At 35.4% G+C, this 22,552-nt stretch overlaps 1 protein-coding gene across 5 annotated transcripts in view; it reads left to right on the top strand.

Moving 5' to 3' along the window:
- LOC124642591 (ATP-binding cassette sub-family D member) overlaps positions 1-22,552 on the top strand; it is a 75,819-nt gene that overhangs the window by 19,163 nt on the left and 34,104 nt on the right. For 4 of the 5 annotated variants that reach the window (XR_006985789.1, XR_006985788.1, XR_006985790.1 and 1 more), the window contains exon 1: positions 18,228-18,361. The gene's annotated coding sequence lies outside the window, so the exon portion shown is untranslated. Of the gene's footprint in view, positions 1-6,252; positions 6,284-18,227; positions 18,362-22,552 lie in introns of those variants that run through there. The other variant, XM_047181051.1, reaches the window with a different exon arrangement.

The following is a 22,552-nucleotide window of genomic DNA, read 5'->3' as shown; positions in this document are numbered from 1 at the left end:
CTCTCACTCGGAAACCGGCTAACTCCTGAATTATTTATCAGCTTGTGAAATACTGGCTAGCTTCTAAAGTTTAAGATATTTTATTTATAAATTCCCTAGATTAGGCTCTTGGGCAATGGTGAATGGAGCGCCAGAGGTCCTTAAGCCTTTAATGCACTTTAGGAAATAAAACGATTAAGATTGCAACAGGCAGGAAGCAGGTGCGATTTGTGTCATTTACAATGCATGAGTGTGAAACTATACAAATTATAAAGCAATTCGACACGAAAACAATAGTATATCTGATGATCTAGCTACAGAAGACAAAATTGAAAATAAGGAAGATGATGAAAACCAGATTAATTGGGTAGACAAAACTAAATCTGTATAAAATGTTTAGGTGCGATTAGACCAAACGATCATAGTATGTGAACAGGCTCAGAGTATTTTCGGTAATTTTCTCTAAAATAATTGCATCCCCAACTGGTCTAAGTGTATCGTAACACTAGCTATGTAAAGTCTAAAGTAAATTCAATATTTGTTATGAAAGCCTATTTCGCAGTCCCGCCAATTTCTTTAGCCGCGATCTTCACGTTGCGTTAGTAGGATTGTTATGGACTGTTACATTTAGTCACAGTTGACTTTACACAAACGATATGTTTACTTGGTGAAAAGCTATTACCGTGTCAACCTCAGGCTGTTTCTTTGTGGATAGTTTTCGTACATACTATATTTTAAGTATTCATGTTACCAAGTTCTGTATTTGGGTAAAGGTTTGAAGTGCTGTGAAAGGTAATGAGTTACTAGATACCAGTAAGAGTCATCCAGGTTACTTTTAACCGATTGCGTGACTCAAAGAAGATTGTTTATTTATGCTAATCTTCTCATATCCTGTTCCGTTAAAGGGAGTTTTGTCGTCTGATTGCCAATTAAGTTCAAGTGCTGCACTGCACCTTTGTTACGATTTCATGGTACTTCTTTGTTTGATTTTTGGTTCGGTTCTAGATTTATATCTTAAAGTATTTCAAATACGCAATTACTTTATTATACTATCCTTATTTTACATCAGTTTATACAATAACGGTTAATTACTATAAATACCGCAGAGCTTGTAAACCTAGTTAGGCTATAAACCTAACTGGACGTTACAACGTGGATGTTAAGTAGATGTTTGTTAAGCGAAATCGCAATGGGTGGTGGCGAAACTATTAACACGATCCATTAATTTGGTTTAATGAACCCTTAGTTGTTTATGCCAAACCCAAGTAAAGTCGGAAATCTATGAATCTACATTTAAAGCTCGATAAATGCCTGAGAGTCTAATCTCAACATCATAATTACGTTTTGATTTGCCCGCTCTATCCCGGAGCGCATCTGATTTTATTTGGCATATGAGCGGTTAAACAGTTTTGATTTGCTAATCAGGATCACTAGATCAATACAGAATATCTAGTACATATTTGAGTAGAGGCAAGACCTCTATCGAACCTGATAGTAAGCGATGTTCTAAGGCATATCACGCTTGCATAGAAGAACCAAATATATTTACTACACCTTCCTCGATACATCTAGAAATGTGTGCAAAATTTACCAATACTGTAAGCTAGGATGCTAGTGTTATGTCGCAAACGTTGCAGCCAGCTTGGCCTTCCTATGAAAATACAATTTATGTTCTTGTTTTACGTTAAATCAATGTTAATCGATTCTGTAGTTCCTATAATTGTGAGAAAGTAGTTATGAGTAACATTAACTTTGGTTGTTCAATTTGTTTGAATTACTACGCTCTCAGGTTTGTGTACATTTTGTTTGGGAATAAGATGATTGTACCAATCGACGTAACTATGTATGTTACTCGGCATTGAAACTTGCTGTGTATAAATTCCTCGAGTGTTATTTTAAGAATTTATTTAGTTTGACGCGTAATTCGACTAAAAGCAAGTACACCACACTCAAAACCTTATGTTCTAAAAGACTCAGCTAAAATCTCAAAAATACTGTGTATGTAGACGATAGCATGAATTGACCAGAGATTGACCATTGTCGTACCAAAATATGTTTTTTTGACTTTCACGAAAATCTTGACTCAGCTTGAACAGTCATTAACATTACTAAGTTAGCCAATACCTTCCCACTAGAATATACACAAAAAGGGGACGAAACTAAGTTGTCCACAAACAGCCGTAGCGGCCAGAGTGCGCTCGTGCACAACGGGGTCAAGCTGTGCAAGCGCATTGCAAAAGCTGCCGGATAACAGATTGCATTCACTGCAAGTAAACGTATGTGTATTAATATACGATTTGCTATTATTGCAATATTGTCTGCATGTTGCAGGGTTTAGTAGGGATCCTTTGGATGTTGCAATGTGATGGTGAAATTCAAGGGATGGTTTATCTATCTTTGATATCATCACAAGGGGTCATCCCCCATCAAGTGTGATATAGCCCTATCATTAAATCTTCTGGAAAGTTCCGAGATTCGTTTAGCTATCGAATTTTATTTTAGGAAGCACGCCAATTCAGTGACTATGAATTTATATCGCGCTAATTAGATATCTTTCGGATGGTAATATTGATGTATTTTTGTTACTTTAACTTTAAGCTAAGTCACTATGATTTTGATCAGATTTTACTGAAATTATCAAACGTATTTTCCAAAACACTAAATCTCGTACAACACCTGCAGATGCAGTTTTTTACCAAGGATCAAACCTGTCTGCATCTAGAGAAACCAGTTTCTATTCGCGTCTCCAAGATGTGAACTGTCACTAAGCAATTTACTTAACCCAGTTACGAGAAGTTGGTTAAACGTTGTCACGTGCAGAAGTTAAACGTGATAATGCTTGAGGTTTCTTGATGACTTGCTAACTGGTCGTTTTTTTTTATTGAGTTCTTTTATAAAGCTAGTTTTTTTTGTTTATTGAATGAGTTCGTGACCTTGCAGTGGCGAAGGGTGGTTTAATGAAATAGGGAAGCTGCAGCAAAAAAAAACGGGGGGGGGAGTACTCAGGGATGGGGGGGGAGAGGTAATGGAGGTAATTTCTCAGTCCACCTTTTAGCACTGACTGAGAGACTGATAGTTTGAACATGTTTTCTCGAGGAATTCGGCAGATTATTAATAACTATAAAACTTTATTATCTTTAGTTAGGTATATTAACTAGGTACTAGAATCTGAGAAAACTTGGCACTAGAAACAATACATTTTAAGTATTTAATTTACAACGGCCTGTTAGCCATTGATATTTATCGTAGGTATTTATCCGTCAGGACGTTAGTAATTTTAATATAGACGTAATATTGGTAGGTAATTCACCCGAGCGGCGTGCCCGAGTTTTATAACACGTTTTTATTCTCAAAACTTAACCTTGAAAAATAAGTTCCTTCCTAAAGTAAACAATCTGTCGGATCGGAAAATAGTCTAATGCGATAAATGCTATAGGTACATTAAAAAGAAACCTGATGCCAACTGTCTACGTATCAAAATACATCATTTCAACGTAGATATCTCTATTTTCACTAGGTACACACACTGTAGTACTGTACTTGTACTGAGTACCAGGTCACACAGTGCGATCGCGGGAATTAGTAGGGAGTAATGATACTGCCAACTATTTAATCAAAATTATCAAAATTATATACTTGGTGAATTCATAAAAATAAATAAATTCCCAACTAGGGTCATTAAATCGCGGAGAATCTCAACACCGCGATTCAGGATTTGCATAAAAATGCACAACGCCATCTATGTTGACATAATGTAACTAAAACACACACACGAACTATGTTATTTCCAAATGATACACACACTAATAAATTCAATTAAGTAATACAAAGAACAAATTGTTAATGATATTATCTAAAACAAAATAAGAACAATGAGAGTGAATTTGTCTGATTTGTTTGTTTACATATTTGAGAAAGCGCTGTCACTCGCGCGTAGACAGATATAGCTACTCTACTCTTGACGCGTTCTTTCTCGTTCACTCGCGAGTTTTGATTGGTGGAAGCCGCTCCGTGAGCCGGCTTACCGCTCGCCCATATGCCGCGAACATCGCGCGGCGCGGCGTGGATGACGTCACGCAAGCGTAGTTTTGTATGGAGGAGGAAGCCGCGGCTTATTTAGTAGGAGCAAAATGTTTCAAGTAATTTATAGACAATTTTTTTTACGGTGGTAGGCGTTTTGTTATACCTACATATTTAAATTGTGTGGTTTAAATGATTATATTAATTATACCTATACCTATATTATAACTTATACCTATGCTTCTTTCTTGAAATTCGAAAGGGAAGCCGATGGGAATCGGCTTATAAGGACGCCTCGCCACTGTGACCTTGGGTGACGTAGGCTGATCATTCATGTGTAGTGGGAAACTTGCAGTTTTTCTTGCAACCTTGGGAAAGCAATCCTTCCTGAAAGTTTTTATTACCATTGTTATGACTTTCATGCTGAAGTGGGGCTGTTACGCGTCGCGCTTTCGTAGTATTGTCTGGTACCTAAGTTTGGCGATCATGAAGTCAATAATTTACTAATCTTAGAGAGGGAAAGTTATTTAATTAAAATCTTTCATTACCCGTTTCCTTGTATGTCAGTCGATCGATTTTCTTGTGAAATAGTTCTGACGTAAATAGACCTGATATTTTTGATGATCTTTTTAAATATTTATTTATGGTATGACCTATACCACGGGGATTCCTATCACAGTTTTTAACCGATTTTTACTTTGACCTGATTCTAATAATATTCGCCATTTCCGGACAGACAGTAAACAGACGTATCTGCAATGAGTATTACACGTACATACGTATATCGGGCGTGTCGTTCATAATCACATTAAATTGTATCACATGTACTTCATGATATTCTATAGCGAATTGCAAAAAAAATAACATAATCCATTCAGTGGTTTAGCCACAGGACTCATTTTTCGTTTTCATAATTTACAACATCATGTGTAAAGCAGAGATAAAGTTAGGAGTATCGAATGTTTTGATCAGTTGACAGCTGTCAGTTTTCAAGGGAGAATTTCAGCCGTTTGTAATGACCGACTTCTATATGGTGTTCTAATTTTCGCACATTTTTATTCTATTTACTTTGTTTGAAAAATGCATTTTTTTATTTTTACGTGTTTTTCTTTTTTCTTCGTGTTAATCGACATAATATCAACCAGTACATTAACGCATTTCATTTAATGTGATTATGAACGACACACCCGATATATGTATCTGTATAGTGAGTCATTGAATACGTCTCTTTGTTTTGATGTTAAAGTGTTTGCGGTTTTTGGTACATTCCCATCATAAAGTTTTTTCCAGAACTAATTTAATGAAAGAATTGCTTGTATTAATAACTTGGTTAAATGCGGTAAAAATAAAATACCCACTTCAGTATCCTAAATAAAAAACGAAAGACTTACTAAAGTAATTTACTAGATGATACGTAAATAAAACCATGAGGAGTTTTTCGTTTATATCGCGAATAAACATGGAAATAGGTGAATCACAAAATTCTGATGAGTCATCTAAATCCAATTATTTTTCACCTAAATATTTAAGTCACAAAGAACATAAACTTTTCTCCCCCAGTTTTTTAGACGTATAATGTCGTATCTTCATTGAAACCTTTCAACGGTCTTTCTATACTTCCATACTTCTTTATTTAAAAGAACAATGTCGGTAAAGGTCATCGGGCCCAGGTGTGAACCAAAGGTCATGTGACTCATACTTTGGAGTATTTTCAAAGACACGTGTGAAGGCAGGTGGTTCCCATCAGCTGTTCACCATGGTGCAATGACCTTAGGACAAACCTTGATGTGTCCACAGACCATGAAATCGTTGTTGGTGAAACCGCAGGGTAAAAGAAAAGTTTCGGTTTTGAAATTGGAAAATTGATGGATAGAACGGAATTGTGGCTTCTGTAGGAGCATACCTAATAATTATCCTAAGAATATTTGTATATGTTCCTGCCTGGTCCCTAATTTTATTTGGGGTCGGCGCAATATGTCATTCTCTTCCATTTTACCCTGTCACTTGTCATACTGACACTCACTCCCTTCCTATTCATGTCATCTTTCAGGCAATCCATCCATCTTATCTTAGGTCTTCCTCTTCCTCTCCATCCATCTACATTCATACTTAGCGCACTGCACACACTTTTTTGCATGCGTATCATCCCTCCTCATTACATGCCCATACCATGATAATATTATGTACAAGAATATTTGTATTATATACATATATGTGTTTGAAATAATCTAACAACTTTCTTGTTTGTTTCAGGAAAAGAGAACAAACACAGCAGTAAACTATTGTAAGTACACTTACGTTGTTATTCGCCACAGTTCAGTTACAAGACAGAGGCGTAACTTCCTATATACTAACACATGATTATACACAAAATGTTTGCATACATGACTGATAGTTCGGAACTACTGAATATTTATGACTTACTATACTTTAACAAAGAATACCGTGCTAAATGATTCACTTGTATTGATAAAAGTCATAAGTCACCATGTATAAAAATATTGTCTTATAATTTATACCTTGAATTGGCGAAATCTTTTTATGCAAAAACCCCTTGTATGGGTGGTGGATTGCTGATTTAGGAAAAGATTTTATGCAACCTTCTTTATAGTCTTATGCTATACAATGCAAGCTTATAGTTACGCATACTGACGACCCTGTATTCATGCTTAAGTCACGAAATAACAACTGCCTCAACAATTAAATCGCACAGTTCTAAAGCCTTTTTACAGTTAATTAGTCACAAAATTCATACATATTTATTTGCAAGAGCTTGCAACTTTTCGTTCCGAAAATATTTAGGACAGCAGCCCACCACGTATCTAATTTAATTAACTGAGTTTTGAAACAATAAACATATTTCTCATACCTTCACAGAATCCTGTAAAATATTTAATCCGTTTAGTTACTTAATTAATATTTTGCACGTCTATTCGTAATGTTTCGCATTATGTTTAGGCAACGAACGTGTGCTGACGAAATATCATATTAGCAACCTTTTAAGTTTAAAGTACAGATAACAATCTACATATATATGAGATGGATACGACGTCAAATAATCTTTTTTAGCTGTCGGGTAATTAATGACACCTCATATTGTCACAGTTTTTTTGCTCTTTTAGTTTTGCCTTAAGTTGAAATACATGTATGAAGAGTTCGTGGCTAAGTCAAATCTGCGTGGATCGATCGGTCATAAAATTAAGGAACGCTTGCGGCGGTCAGTTCTTGGATGGGTGACCATCTTGTCGACAAGTTATCCCGTGTTTCGGAAAGCACAATAAACTGTACGTCCTGGATGTCATTTGAACATCTTTGGCACTCGTTACGGATAGGCAGTTAGAAGTTAGAAAGTCACAAGACAACCAGTCTTACCATTGGATTGCCCAGGTAACTGGGTTGAGGAGGTCAGATAGGCAGTCGCTCCTTGTAAAACGTAGATACTCAGCTGAATCCGGTTAGACTGGAAGCCGACCCCAACATAGTTAGGAAAAGGCTAGGCTGATGATGATGATGATCAAAATGTATGCAGAGTTATTATTATTGCTCATATACCCCGTTCACTTCAAACGTAATCATAAAATATTTGCTAAGTTATCCGTCAGTAAGTAGAAGCTTCCATGTCCCACATACGGTTATGTCATGGCGGACTGTGTCAACAAAATGACCTGCGACTTGCGTACGCGCACAACACACGCGCTTTCGCTCCGGATAGGGATGGGACAGTGTTTCAATAATATCGAATTATCGATGATTTTCAATTCCCATTTATTTATCTATACTTAATTTTATAAAGCTGAAGAGTTTGTTTGTTTGTTTGAAGGCGCTCAGGAAGTACTGACCCGATTTGAAAAAATCTTTCATTGTTAGATATCCCATTTATCGAGGAAGGTTTTTATAGGCTTTTTATCCGGGTTCGTGCAGACGTTCCCACGGGATGCGGGTGAAACCGCTGGCATAAGCTAGTCATTTACTTATAAGCACAGTTAAGTAATTTGAACAGTTTTAAATCTAAATCGTCGTTAGAATTAATAGACATTGAAAAGATAACATATTTTTAATTGACTATTGTTTCTATGATATACGTAATTCCCATAACTGCCACGTGGACAATTATTATGCGTAGTAAATCGGTGTAATTATGCCAAATCAAATCATTTACAATTTTATCTCTAGATTAGATTTAGTTAGGCATAACAATAATTACGTCGCAATAGATATAAAAAATATTATAGGTATTAGAGAAATGAGGAAAAATCGAACATTATGTCATAGTGTGTCAATTGCACTAGTTATATTTATTTATTTATATCAAAAAACAGCTAATTTTATCTTTACAGGTAGCCTTATACGACAAAATTAGTTATATTACACATACGAAAGTAAACATAACATAGTATATAATATACACAAAAATAACACTACCAAAGTTTTAAATTACTACTAATAATATAGTAATATAGGTTGTCCGACATTTCCAAATTCTGTTACTATATGGTGGAAAAAGTCGCTTTTTAAGGATGACTATTATTTAAGGTACGTCTGCATGAATATTGAAAGAGGATATAGTTATCTTAAGCAAAGATTATGATAAGTTATCATTATGGAATTATATGATAATTTTTCGCGTATTCTTTGACCTTATAATTAAGATATAGACACGTGACCTTAAAAACTACTCTTGTCTACAATACTTAAGTGTTAAATTGCTGCTAAGAGGAAAAGCAACCTTACAACTTAAGTAATAAATACTAATACTCGTATAATAAAGAGATTTTTTTGTTGGTTTGTACCCTAAACGCTCCGACGCTACTATTGCATGTGCCTTTAAATTAAAATACAATCAATACTCAAGTTATCGATATCTATAACTATTATCGCGCCCATCACTACAAGTCTAGGTGTTATGAAATGTCGTTTGAATAGCTTTTGCTTTCTTCAGCTGACGATGTTATAATACCTATATTCATACGTAACACGTGTCTTCTATATGCACGTGTTTTACATCAGTTGCGGATTGTTTTAGAACTAATTAGTAGGTACTAGTATAATAGATATAGTCGTGTATCGGTCTTTCCTTAAACATATACATTAGTCGGTGTTTTGTTCTAGGCAGTTCTGAGAATTTCTTTTACGAAGGATATGGCTACTGTTTTATGATCTTGAGTAGACAGATAAAGACTTCATTGATTCTTGTAGAATCTTGATCTTTGAACAATTTTAATGCACCAAAGATTTGGTCAGAACAAATCATCCAGAAGATATTAGGGGTAAGTAGCACCATTGTCATTCACATTTGGATGTCCTATACACTTCTATATTTTGGTTATTTTAACTTACTTGATGATTCTCGCGGTTTCACCCGCAAACTTCTTCCAATATCACCTGAGGATTCTGTAGCTTCCCAACAGTGAGATAATGTTTCAAATCTGTTCAGTAGTTTTACAGCCTTTCCCAAAAACAAATATATTTTTTTCCTATTTACAATATTAGTTTTGAATATTCTTACGTACTCTTAGGTATAAATAAAACATACCTTCCAATATTTCTATAAAAAGAAATCACGGATCTATATAAATACGGATCCATACAAATTTATCCTATATCGTATATTATAGATAGCAAATGGACATTGTCCTCCGATATAAAACAATCTGCCTGATAGTGGCCGGCCAGTCAATAGCAAACGAAAGTGTCGAACATTACAACGTTCATGCACTTACAATGTTCGGAATATGCTAGAACACTTTATTTTGGGGGGATCTTGTTATCTACATTATCAGGTAATACTAAAATAAATGTTATTTCATTGAGGACTTAGGTACTGAAGATAGTAGTTATTACAGAAGAGTCAATGAAACAGGTACTCAACTATCTGGTAAACATCATCATCATCATCCTCCGAGCCTTTTTCCCAATCATGTTGGGGTCGGCTTCCAGTCTAACCGGATTCAGCTGAGTACCAGTGCTTTACAAGAAGCGACTGCCTATCTGACCTCCTCAACCCAGTTACCCGGGCAACCCGATACCCCTTGGTTAGACTGGTGTCAGACTTACTGGCTTCTGACTACCCGTAACGACTGCCAAGGATGTTCAATGACAGCTGGGACCTACAGTTTAACGTGCCATTGTTTAACTATCTGGTAAACAATGGCTTGTAAAAAGATGAGCTTAAAATAAATTGCTTTATTACACCTACGATATAATGTCTGCAAAAAATCAATCACTTTGCTAAAAGATTGAAAAAACTTATCAATATAATTAAAAGCTCAGTTTTTTCCTCAAACCTAAATCAATCCTCCCTAACTAAACTTTAATCTGATATTTTAACCGAAACCTGATCCAAGTTTGTCAGTAAACCTGACTACAAAAAGGCCTAACCAAAACGAAAAAGGTCGTTAGGGACAAATCCTATAACGTTAGTAAAGCCATCGACCTCGGAACTGCAAAACTTTGGTTCTAATGGAACCGTACAATCTTAGAGCATTGAAAAACGAGAGCTGCCATGAGCAGGGATCTGTATGCGAAAAAGTCCGTGGTCATGGAGAAAGGACTAGCGGAGGTGCCATGACGGAAAATGCCTAAGAAAGCAGCGCGCCAAAATGCGAGTGAGTGGGAGACGAGGTACATTACTACTGTTTTAATACTAAAAATCGATAAATAAAATACTAAAACAGATATCTCAAAGAATCCGAACGCCTCGTTAGTTCACTCGTAACTGACCGTTTTGTCACTCTCACCGTTTGAATTTGACCTAGAAGAAGGCGCCTGACCAACCTGCATTATGGCATCTCCGCTGTTCTTTGCTTACTCCATGTCTGTGGTAGTTGTCGGCACAGCTTTGGCGTCTCCGGTTGGTTTAATGGTCTAAACATACAATGGACATCAGGTGCGGTTCGTGACTGCCGTAATGACGACTTAGGCGTGGTAATGACGATACACTAATGATGAATGATGTGGCCAGTGGTTGTATTTGGTAAGGCTGGTTTGGAAGTTCTTTGTTTGGTCGTGTATGAACTTGTATGACTTTTTTCTCAGCGGAAGCGATGAAAATTCTATGGTATATGGAAAATGAAGTTCTAAAGAAGTGAATAATGATGTTAGAAGTTGGAGTAATGATGTTAAAAGTTTAGTTCTTGAAGAATTTTCTTTGTCTATACTATACTGAGACGTAAAAGTAGCACTATTTAATTAAGGATATTAAATGTTGTTGATGATAATTCGTGATGATTATCACTTGATTGACTATGTAATGTCAAGAAGATTATACATTTATCAGTGCAATATGACAGACAAGATTGTGAGGTAATAATAGTAAAGTCCAGTAATGACATTTTTTATGCAGGCAAAAAATAAATAAACTTGGGTAAAGTAGGTTCTCAAGGAAGTAAACAAAAGTTAGTTTAATGATAAAGGTCAGTGTGAATTAGACGAAAATCACAGTTTGAATTGTTGAAAGGCGTGACTAAGGGTTCAATATTAGGACCATTTTTAGGGTTCCGTACCTCGAAAGGAAAAAACGGAACCCTTATAGGATCACTTTGTTGTCCGTCTGTCTGTCTGTCTGTCTGTCTGTCTGTCTGTCTGTCTGTCTGTCAAGACCCTTTATCTTAAGAACGCGTGGACGTATCAAGCTGAAATTCACATGAAATACTCGGGTCTATTGTCCCTTTAGGCTGTGAAAATATCAAGCTTCTAAGCCAAGCCAATCAAAAGATACAACCGATTATGTCGATATTTTCAACAAATTCTCGACACTCGCAAAGGAATCAAAACCTACAGGGTACTTCCCGTAAACTCAGAATCTTGAAATTTGGCATGAAGCATTGTTATATAATGAAAATATAGGAAAAATTGCGAAAATCTCATTTTTTTTGTTATATAATATAAAAAAAATATTTTAATAAAATGAAACTTACTACCTTATTTCTCACGAACGAATAAAGGTACCAAATTGAAATTTATACCAAATACCTAGGTCTATTGTCCCTTTAAGCAATGAAAAAATCAAACTTCTAAGTTAACGCGATCAAAAGATACAGCAGTTTTACCGACACCTTAGACGAATTTCCGTCACACGCTAGGGAATCAAAACCTACAAGGTACTTCCCGTGAACTCAGAATCTTAAAATTCGGCACGAAGCAACGTTATATAGTACAGATAAAGGAAAAATTGCGAAAATGATAAATTTGAAGTTACATAAAATATTAAAATATTATTTTTGCTTACATGACATAAAATATTTTTTTAATAATTATAAACTTACTACCTACCCTTTTTCACATGAACGCGTAGAGATATTAACGTTTTGAATAAAAAGTGAAATTCATATCAAACACTTCTTAAATATAATGGCCTCTAAACTGTGAAAAATTTTAAATCATTCAATGGTCATTGGGCACCTTAGTATGAAAACCATACCCACGGCGGATACGAACGAAATATAGCACAGTATAATGATAAAGGCTCTGATTTACTATGGCATTAGTCGCATCAATGTGAACCATGGGAATCTAGAGAAAATCAGGTGTAAACATTAAATATTTTCCTCATTTCAATGGGGAATTTAAACGACCAAGTTTGACGGAATTGAGAAATCATTTCTTTGTAGTGAAAGAGTATACTCGCCGTTTATTTCCATTGTCATCAGGTCAGGATCTGATGATGGAAATCCTGAGAAATCGAGGGCAACGATCAGAAATTGTAGGCATGCATAGGATTAAAACTTGATTCTCAGATGTATGTCTGGTGATACTGTCAAACAGTGAAGGTTTAGAGCTTACCTGATGATGGAGACGTGAGAAAGTCGAGAGAACTCCTCAACAGTATGTTTTAGTTACGTCGTGTTTGGGCTTATATTATTCGTATTGACGAGAACTTTTCACAAAAGTTATAAAAATAAAAACTTTTTACAAAAAAAAACAACTTCTAAAACAACAAGAAAACTGTTTATATGCATCGGTCTAGATCTCGGTGGTTAAATAAATATAGATGCATCCTCTAGACACCGACTTCTAGACCGATGCACCTAACATCTTTTTAATTTCTTTCTTGCTTTTGTTTTCTTGTTGCTTTTTTATATGTTTGAAGTTGGATTTGTTTGTAAAATGCTACAAAATAAAATAATGCCGACTTTATAAAACAAAGAAAGGGACAGAATTACACTTTTGTCAAGGCTCTAGAAACCAGGCGGAAAAAAACCTGAAACTGGGGCTCTTTAGGTGATTAATCCCTCAAAAATAAAAGATCCCATTCCTGCAATGGCTGCTTTAACCCAAGTTAGTAGTGAATTCTCATCACCTAAAATAAAATAAGCTCCAACACAAGGTTACGTTATAAATTGTAAAGGAGTTCCCATAACTATATCTGATCTTAGCTGTCGATCCCACAATGGCAGTCAAACCTATCTTTGTGGAAAGTCTTCGCCAATACGAATAAAATAAGCCCAAACACGTGGTAGTTGCAACATACCGTTCGGGAGTTCCCTTGACTCTCTGTAGTCTCCATAATCAAATCAGCTCCAAACCTTCAGTTTACCAGTACCCTCAAAAATACACTCACATGTCTGGTTATGACTCGATGCGTGCCTACAATATTCAAGAGTTGCCCTCGATTTCTCTGGGTTTCCAGATCCTCATCAGATCCTGGTCATCCGGATTGGCACCTTCCTTCTTTATGAAATGTCTTTACCAATAAAAACTAGCATTGCAACCTGTACAATCCTCTGAAACTGCTTGTCTTTTATATTTTTCAAACGATCCTGGACATTCGTCTCCATGGAATTTTAATAAAATATTTATATTCAAAGAAACGTCATACCATTCTCCACGATTTAAAACGACTTTGATTCATGTCCGCCACTTTTTACAAAGCGGGTCAGATATGCCCCATGACCTTTAAGACATAATTAGTTATTTTCAATCAGATTTCTGAATGATGACTATAAAATGTTGTATATAAATAACTTTTACAAGGTACTGGCCTACTATTTTAGTTATATTATAAAATAAAAAATATTAACTATTTTGACTCTCACGAAATTACCATAACTATGATTGTTCTAAACTGAACGGTTGGCGCGAAACTCACTTTTTATCTATACAGCATTTGTACGGAACCCTCGGTGCGCGAGTCCGACTCGCACTTGGCCGGTTTATATTTTTTATCCACGCTACAAACGTGTAGTACATTAAGCTTGACAATTAGCAGATAAATTTATATGAGAATAAAGAAATATATTTATGTTGTTTTCTTAAAAGCTAAATATCATGTTTTATCTATCAAATAAATAAGACTGCAGACTCACTAACTTCATATTTGCGACTTTCGATTTTTGGCCGTTATTTAACGCTACACTGTGAATTATCAGAAGCTTTCTTTTCTCAGATTAACGGTATTTGTGAGTCCCATTGTCCGTCTTTGTGTCTGTTTGATTGACGTAAATGGTCATGCCCTGATGAAGAAGATAGGCAGTTACGAAGGTCGTGGACCGTGGAAGTACAGTTTACTAGTTGTGTGAAGCCAGGTGTAAATAAATGCTAGGTACTGCACCTACATATCATCAGCTTTTAAGACCAACTAGTGGAGTAATAGCATAAGTAATAGGCATGGTTGTTGATAACTAGGCATATTACATATCATCATATTACAGAGCTAGAAGTTTCTATTTTTAGTTGTAATTGATACAAACTTGTTACATCTGATGACTTCAAAGTAAATAAGCATGTAAATAGATATAAAAGCCTTGACACAGTCATTTGGGATACGTTTGTTTTTGTGACATCATCAGCAGATGGAAATTAAGAGAATCATTGCGATGGTCAATGAAAATGTTCTCTATATCTAATCAAAAGAATCGAATGATTGAGTCGAAAATAAAACATAATTGATCATACTACAAAAAAGTGTACAACACGTGTTTAAGGAAAATTCTTCATACAAAATGAAACACGTGACGAACGTCTGTTTATCTTTTTTGTAGTAAGACCATAAGTTACCCGTATATTTATTGCCTGAGTAGCCAATTTAGGCATTGTAAACAAGCTCATTGAGGGTTAATCAACAGATCAAATTAAAAATATTAAAGAGTCAGTCTGTTAATCATTTCCGCAGCAATTTTCATAAGGCCATTCTTTCTAATCTTAATCTGTTAATCTAAATAACTTCGGAAGAATTTGGATTTGTATCCATTCTGCTAATTTGCTTACTTCAAAACAGCTATGACGTCTGTTTACGTCTGACCATATATTCGAAATATAGATACAATCACAACATATTTACGCGAAGGCTAATCTTCAATGCTTACTATAATACTTTGCGGTTCTGCCAAAAAGGGCTTGGAAACGTGACTGTCAGAAGCTTTGGTTAAATCCATACAACGTAATCGCTTGACCGTGACCTGAGTTGGATAATTTTGTTACGGATTTTCATATTAAAGTCTCGTGTTTTGTATTTTTGGATCCTATGCTACTTTATCTTATCTAGACAGTTATGCATCATTTGGTTCATTAAGTCCTTAATTTAAGTTTTCTTTCAATTGATCCAAGTTACCATCGATACGAAAGGTAACGTTATTCTACAATTATAAATCATTTTAATAAGGTTTCGAGCTCAAACCAGATTCCATTCTCGCAATAACACTCTCAAGTGAACTCAATAGCTCGGTTCCAACATAACTGACGCTTCACGTGCCTCTTACATTATCGAGAGAATCAATGACTGAGAAGTAACAGAAGTGTTAACTGTTCTTCCATTAAGTCGTGCAGTTGGATACACCGTTGTAGTGGTTTCATTATGAAATAGTGTGATAGTTAATATTTGTAGAATTACATTTCGTGCAATTAAATATGCCCTATGAATATGAATTGAATTTCACCCATGACCCCAGGGAAGGTTAATTCCCGCTGCCTGATAAAAATAGCCTATTTGACTCCGAAATAAGATTGCTTTCTTTGGTGAAAGCATTTTCAATGCCGGTTCAGAGTTTCAGACCAGATTAACCTTTACTCTTAAAAATATTACTATAGAAGCAGATATTAGTATATCAGATACAGAACTTTGGGTAAAATACTTCTGCGCTTCTTTACGGCTTCTGCCTCGAATTTTGCGGGCAGCGGGGCGGCAGCAGCGGCGGCGCGGGCGGTCACCGCTTGACTGGAGTGCACCGCTCGTTGCCCGCTCCCGCGCCGCTGTATTCGAGGGCCGGTCCATTTGATTATATGCGTAAGATCCGGCCGCTCCCGCGCCGCCGCCGCTGCCGCCCCGCTGCCCGCAAAATTCGAGGCCGAGGCCTACCAAGTGTCACAAAGTGCGTTCAAATCAATCAGTTGTAACTTATAAACATAGTTATCTGTATTCAGCATGCGTTCCGTGTTATCGTCAATTCGACACCCGGCTTTATATCATTACGCTATGACGTCAATGGGACGGTCAGAAGTCGTTTAGAAATAACTGCACTGAACATAGATGACCTGCTTATGTGGTTTTGGTTTTTGAGGTTCTTGAAAATTTGCGTGGTCTTGCATTAATTCAATGGTCGTCTGACTAGTCATTTTTTGTTTTTTTGTCACTTGGTTTCTTTTCTTCGTCTGTGTAATATATCATCGATATCTATTTTGACATAACTTTCTACATCTTATAGATACAAGTATTTGATGTCTGTCTTCTAAATTGTCTCGTAAAAGAAATTGAAAGCTTCGTCAGTATTCTGATTCATGCATTTCAATGCCTTCCTAAGTTTTTGTAGCCTTCAAATAAAAAAATATTTACGCTTGACTCGTCAAAAATTGTTGAACCGTGCGAGTTTTTGCGTTTCAGGTTTGATGTCCGGTAACTGTTTGGACTTTGACGTCAATATAAAGACCTTAATTTCACAAACTGCCTATTTAACAAGGTTTAATGTTTTGGTAATTAAACTACGCTCTACAAACCTGTATATGGAGGCTGGTCGACTAACGGCTTTGAGAAGGTATCATGTGCTTTCTCTAGCGCGACTTAAAATGATTATCAGTTTCGAAGTTTCTTCGTTATTAGAAGATATTCCTACCTCTACTAATTTCAACATCGTGTTAAAATTGCTGGGAGTATAACATTTTATCACGGGAGACATCTTCACAAAGGTACACTGATAATAATATAGTCTTAACTTAGGATCCACTTGTAAATATGTAATGAGTACTAGTTTCCGCCCGCAGATTCACCCGCGTCCCGAGAGGACATAATATTACTGCCAAGTTTAATTTAAATCCATTCAGAATATTTATCGACATCCCCACATATTATACATAAATTATATAAATCCGTGCAAAGATACGCATTTACAAATTAGTAGCGTAGGTTAGTAGGAAAAAGACACTAAGGCCAAACAATCAGATTTTGAGGAATATTTTGACAACCTTCATCGCTATTCCAAACTTTAGTTTTAAAGTTCATTGCCAACTCATTATAGAACTTGTTAACATTGTTAATTAGTGTTATTACCTCCAAAATAATCGCCAGATGGATAATTATTATCAGCTTATTAAGGGGCCTTTGGTTTTAGATCAACGATAGTAATTAATTCAGTTCTATCAACGTTATCTATGCCAAAATAGTTAATTAGTCTTATATCACAAATATGTATAGCAGTCATTACTATAGTTTCTTTATCTTAAGTACTTACGTGTCCCAGATTAGGTTATTTTAATACTATTCATATTTTTTAAATTCAGCAAATCAAAACACAACTACTACACAAAATTGCAATCACCCTTTCTTCTAAATCTTCATTTTGATTCTCAATAAGGTAGTCTAGTCTACGTTTTGCATCATTTACACAAAGGTCTGAACCTTTATAACTTGGTGCAACATACGTTTGTACTGGATTATTCATTTAGCCATATCAAGCTTTGTCAAAATTTTCCCAGATGCTAGATCGTTAGACAAAAATGGTATGGCCTTTGTACAATTAAGTATTTATAAGCTACAAGCTCTGAGGTTCAATTCAGATCCATTTCCATATGCCTTCCGAACACTGTTTACCAATATACCAACATTTTACAAGAAGCGGCTGCCTATCTGACCTCCGCAACCCAGTTGCCCGGACAATTTAAGGTCCAATCAGACTTGCCAAATAATTTGATGTTCTTTTGTTTGTCTAGCGGAATCGTACATATAAAACAAGCAATGTTGATTACTGTACTTAATCAAGTATTTGGAGATTTCTCGATTCCGACCGCTAGTGGGCAGTCGTTCTGCGGTCGCGAGTAGCGACGCACGCGCCGGCAGTGGGTAGACGATCCATTTTTCAAAAATCGAATCTGTCAATAGTGTTGTGTTGTGGTGTTGTATTTGATTGTGTTTTGTTACTCTTTTGGACTGTCCTCTGTAAGTATCAATTTTAATTTTAAAGGTATTATTATACTAGTATTTTTGAAGGTTATTGTAAGTGAGATCAGTTTCGCTGATGAGGATAAAACAACTGTGATTGATAACTTTGTAGACACTTTGTGATGAACTTCGTTGCTATAGAAATCTGAAAATTTTTCTTTTATAAATATCTTACGATTAATATTTTATGCTATAATAACATCGTGTTCGGTAACGGAAACTCAAAAAATATAGGTCAGCTGTTAGCCTTCTCACGTTCTGCTATAATTTAATATAATTACCAACGGACTGGAACAGAAAAACGAGGTTTTTTATACGATGTGTTACTGACCTTCTTTTCTTGCTTAGCTATTGTTTTGTGAAGATGGAAGTTCTAAGTAAAATCGTGTGATTACTTTATCATGCTCTTCTTATTTTAGGTTGGTATCTCTTTGTGTTTAAAGTTTGTGTATTGGTAACTATGTATTTTTGGGGATATTGAAACAAATTCGTAGATAATGTAATTACGTGTAAATATTTAAATACGATATCATTTTCAATGTCATTGATAGGCAATATTGTTTGCAATTAACTTAGTGCTATCTAATTCTAGCCTGTATTTTATAGGCTATATTACTGCAAAAAATCTTCAAAATCCATCGTAGATTTTGGCTATCCAGATCAAACATCCATACATACTGACATTCGCGTTTCTGATGTTAGGAAGACGACGTAAGATTAATTAGGTTACTATTGTACAGGTAACATAATGAAAGGGATCCTAGCGTGGGTAGGTACTTTTATTTAATCTTTTAAAATAGCTTTGTTTAAGTTTTGATGCCATTCAAACACAGAAGGTAAAAGTATAGAAAGAAGAAGGAAATAATAATATCATGATATTATTAGCCTTTTCAGATCAAATTCACTTTTATTTTACTACAGTTATAAAAAACCGGCCAAGTGCGAGTCGGACTCGTGCACGAAGGGTTCCGTAAATTACAGTTAAATCAACCTATCTCAAAAACTATAAGAGATACTTTGATCAAACCAAAAATCGTTGAAAGAGTTAATTAGCATGCATCACCTCTATTTTTTTTAGAATTTTATACCCCGTAGTAATAAAAATAGAGGGGGGGGGACATACTTTTTACGACTTTGAGAGCTGATATCTCAAAAACCGTTCACTTTAAGAAAAATGTTTTTTAGAAAACTTTATATCATTTTAAAAGACCTTTCCATTGATACCCCACACGGGTATGTACATCGAAAAAAAAAATTTCATCCCTCAGTTACATGTATGGGGGGCCCCACCCCCAATTCTTTTTTTTACTATTTAGTGTCATATTTTTGTAGCGGTTCATACAACACATATTCCCATCAAATTTCATCACTGTAGTACTTATAGTTTCCGAGTAAATCGGCTGTGACAGACGGACAGACGGACAGACGGACAGACGGACATGACGAAACTATAAGGGTTCCGTTTTTGCCATTTTGGCTACGGAACCCTAAAAATACGGGTCTTATTTTTGAATGATACATCGCTATTTCCAAATTATACCTTTGAGGGATCGTGTCCATACGCAGACGGTAGAATTGAGAACCTTCTTATTTTGGGAAGTCGGTTAAAAAGTCCTTCTTATCAAGATCATTATAATAAATTCGACACTAGTTTAGACGTAGTATCTATTCCTGTATGGTGAACCTAGTTTAGTTCTCATCATATTACATACAGCAGACATTTACGATTAGTTTGATGATAACCATATGTTAAACTTATAGGTATTTTTGTGCATCCGCCTTGGGATCGCGTGCTATTTATCCTATAGGTATATAAACCGGGTTATTTGCTAGATAAGGCTTATTTATATATACTTGCTAGGGTAATAAATCTCGACTAATATTATTGATGTGTACAGATAATTTGTGTAGGCGTTATCTCTGGAACTACTGTGTTGATCTTAATATATGTAAACGTTGACATGTGTGGTTGTAATACATGTTACTAATTTCAGAAACTAGTGTTTTATCTCTATGAAACACTGGAATGTCTGCATGAGGAACTATCTTCAGTCAGTTTTAGATATTTCGTTTTTGCGATCCCTGGTAACGCTAAACAACTGTCATTTTTCAAGTTTTACATGGCTTTGTCTTGATGACAAGTTCAAACCTATGTATGTACAAACCTACTTGCCTTGTTGGTCTATTAGTTGTCAAGTGCGATTACTGTGCACGGGGCTTCGGGTACGATTTCCAGGTTGGGCCGAAAAATAACAGCCCAAATTCTGGAATTTAGTTGTGATACACCCGTGCATCGGATAGCGCGTAAATGTCGATAGTGTTCCTGATCCCTTTCCGATCTTGTTGGGATTGCCGTCTCATCGAGCTATGAGAGTGAAGGTATAGTGAGTGCACCCGTGTCTGCGCAAATGCTTCTGCACTATAAAATGTCCTGTGCAGCTGGCTGATCTCTCTGGATACCATTATTTACTATTATGTACTTACCCTACTAGATGATGTTGCTATACCATAATGATTTAATGGCTGCATTATGCATTGTCATTAAATGATATTAGCAAACACGTGTCTTACAGATACTTAATATCACGTGAGTCGTAAATCAAATTAATTTAAATTGACGCCATGATTTCATATATTTTTTATGACTCACCTTTGAAGGTCATGTAATATAATCGAAAAATATCTAAAAAAATACCAGTTTATGATGTTAATACTAATTTAAATAAATCCGTTATACCTAATTCTTACAATTATATCGTTATTTTTGTTCTAGAACCTTCTGTTATTATCATCTAAATATTAACAAAACTTTTTAAATATTGTGAAATGTTGTACAGCATAAGGATATGGAACACTGGCATGCCTGGCATGGATATCAGAAAGATGCTTTTTTACATTTCTAAGATGACATGGTAAAATAGGCTTTAAATTAATCAAACTCAGACTAAAGACGATTATTCAATTTAGGCTGATAAAACAGCACTTTTCGAAATACTAAAAGGTCAGAGTGGTATGAAAGGAGTGAAAAAAACTATTACAGTCATTCTGTTTTGTTATATGTATAGTTTTTAAAATTATTTTTGCCGTCTAAAAAATTAAGCATAAATCATTTTAATATGTGCACATTATCAACACTCCAGACTGATATTTCAATTGCAGTAATATGAAATGTTTCAGCAAAAAACTCTTAAAAACGCACAAATTTAATTCTAGTAATTTTACAATTGTGAAACTTAGAAATGCACTGCGCTGCAGTTGGGTAATGTCTCAATTTGCAATCTAGAATGCAGTTATTAAGACTCAAGGTTAGTTTATTCTTGAATTAAAGTTGATGAAATTCAGTTAAAAATATCATCATCATCATCAGCCTATCGCAGTCCACTGCTGGACATAGGCCTCTCCAAGTGCACGCCACTGAGATCGATTTTCAGCTTCAAAAAAAAAACCTAAAAAAAAAAAATATAGCTAATTGAAAATATTGTATGTGTTAGATTACTGATAGAATCTATAAATTAAATACATATTTTATGTGGACAGTAATTTTCTCGAAATGGTTATACGTAATGTAGGACCATGCTTTTATGATTAAACTAGCCGTTTTCCCGCGGTTTCACCCGCGTCCCGTGGGAGCTACTGCCCGCACCGGCATAAAATATAGCCTATGTTACTCGCAGATAATATATGTAGCTTTCTTATAATGAAAGAATATTTAAAATCGGTCCAGTAGTTTTGAGTTTATCCATTACAACCAAACAAACAAAGTTTCTCTCATATTAGTATAGATTAGTGCATAATTAATATTATGGATTAAAAAATATGCATGAATACTAGTTTTTTTCGGAGACGTTATTATATTAGTATAGATAAAACTGTGCTAGTTATCCTTAACCGTGAGAAAACATGCGATCCTACCCTATAAATCATTGCAGTAACAATTAATTGGCATATATTTCCTCAAGATAATTTACATACAAACAGATAAGCTTACATTTCTCTCCTTTTGTTCTCCTGTGACCTTTCAACAAGATCCGGCAGCTATTAATAGTCCTGATGACGTTTTAAGCATTTTTGCAGTGATCCGTCAAAAAGAAGAATATTTACTTGTAGGGTTCAGAACCTAACTTAAGATTGATTAATCGACTTACAAAAGAGGTTCTGATTTTGACCTGCCTGTATATGTGTGATTGC

Source organism: Helicoverpa zea, chromosome 25 (assembly GCF_022581195.2).
Source record: "Helicoverpa zea isolate HzStark_Cry1AcR chromosome 25, ilHelZeax1.1, whole genome shotgun sequence".
NCBI classification, from domain to species: Eukaryota; Metazoa; Arthropoda; class Insecta; order Lepidoptera; family Noctuidae; genus Helicoverpa; species Helicoverpa zea.
The sequence above is the reverse complement of the archived record's forward strand: the minus strand, read 5'-3'. Positions and strand labels throughout refer to the sequence as shown.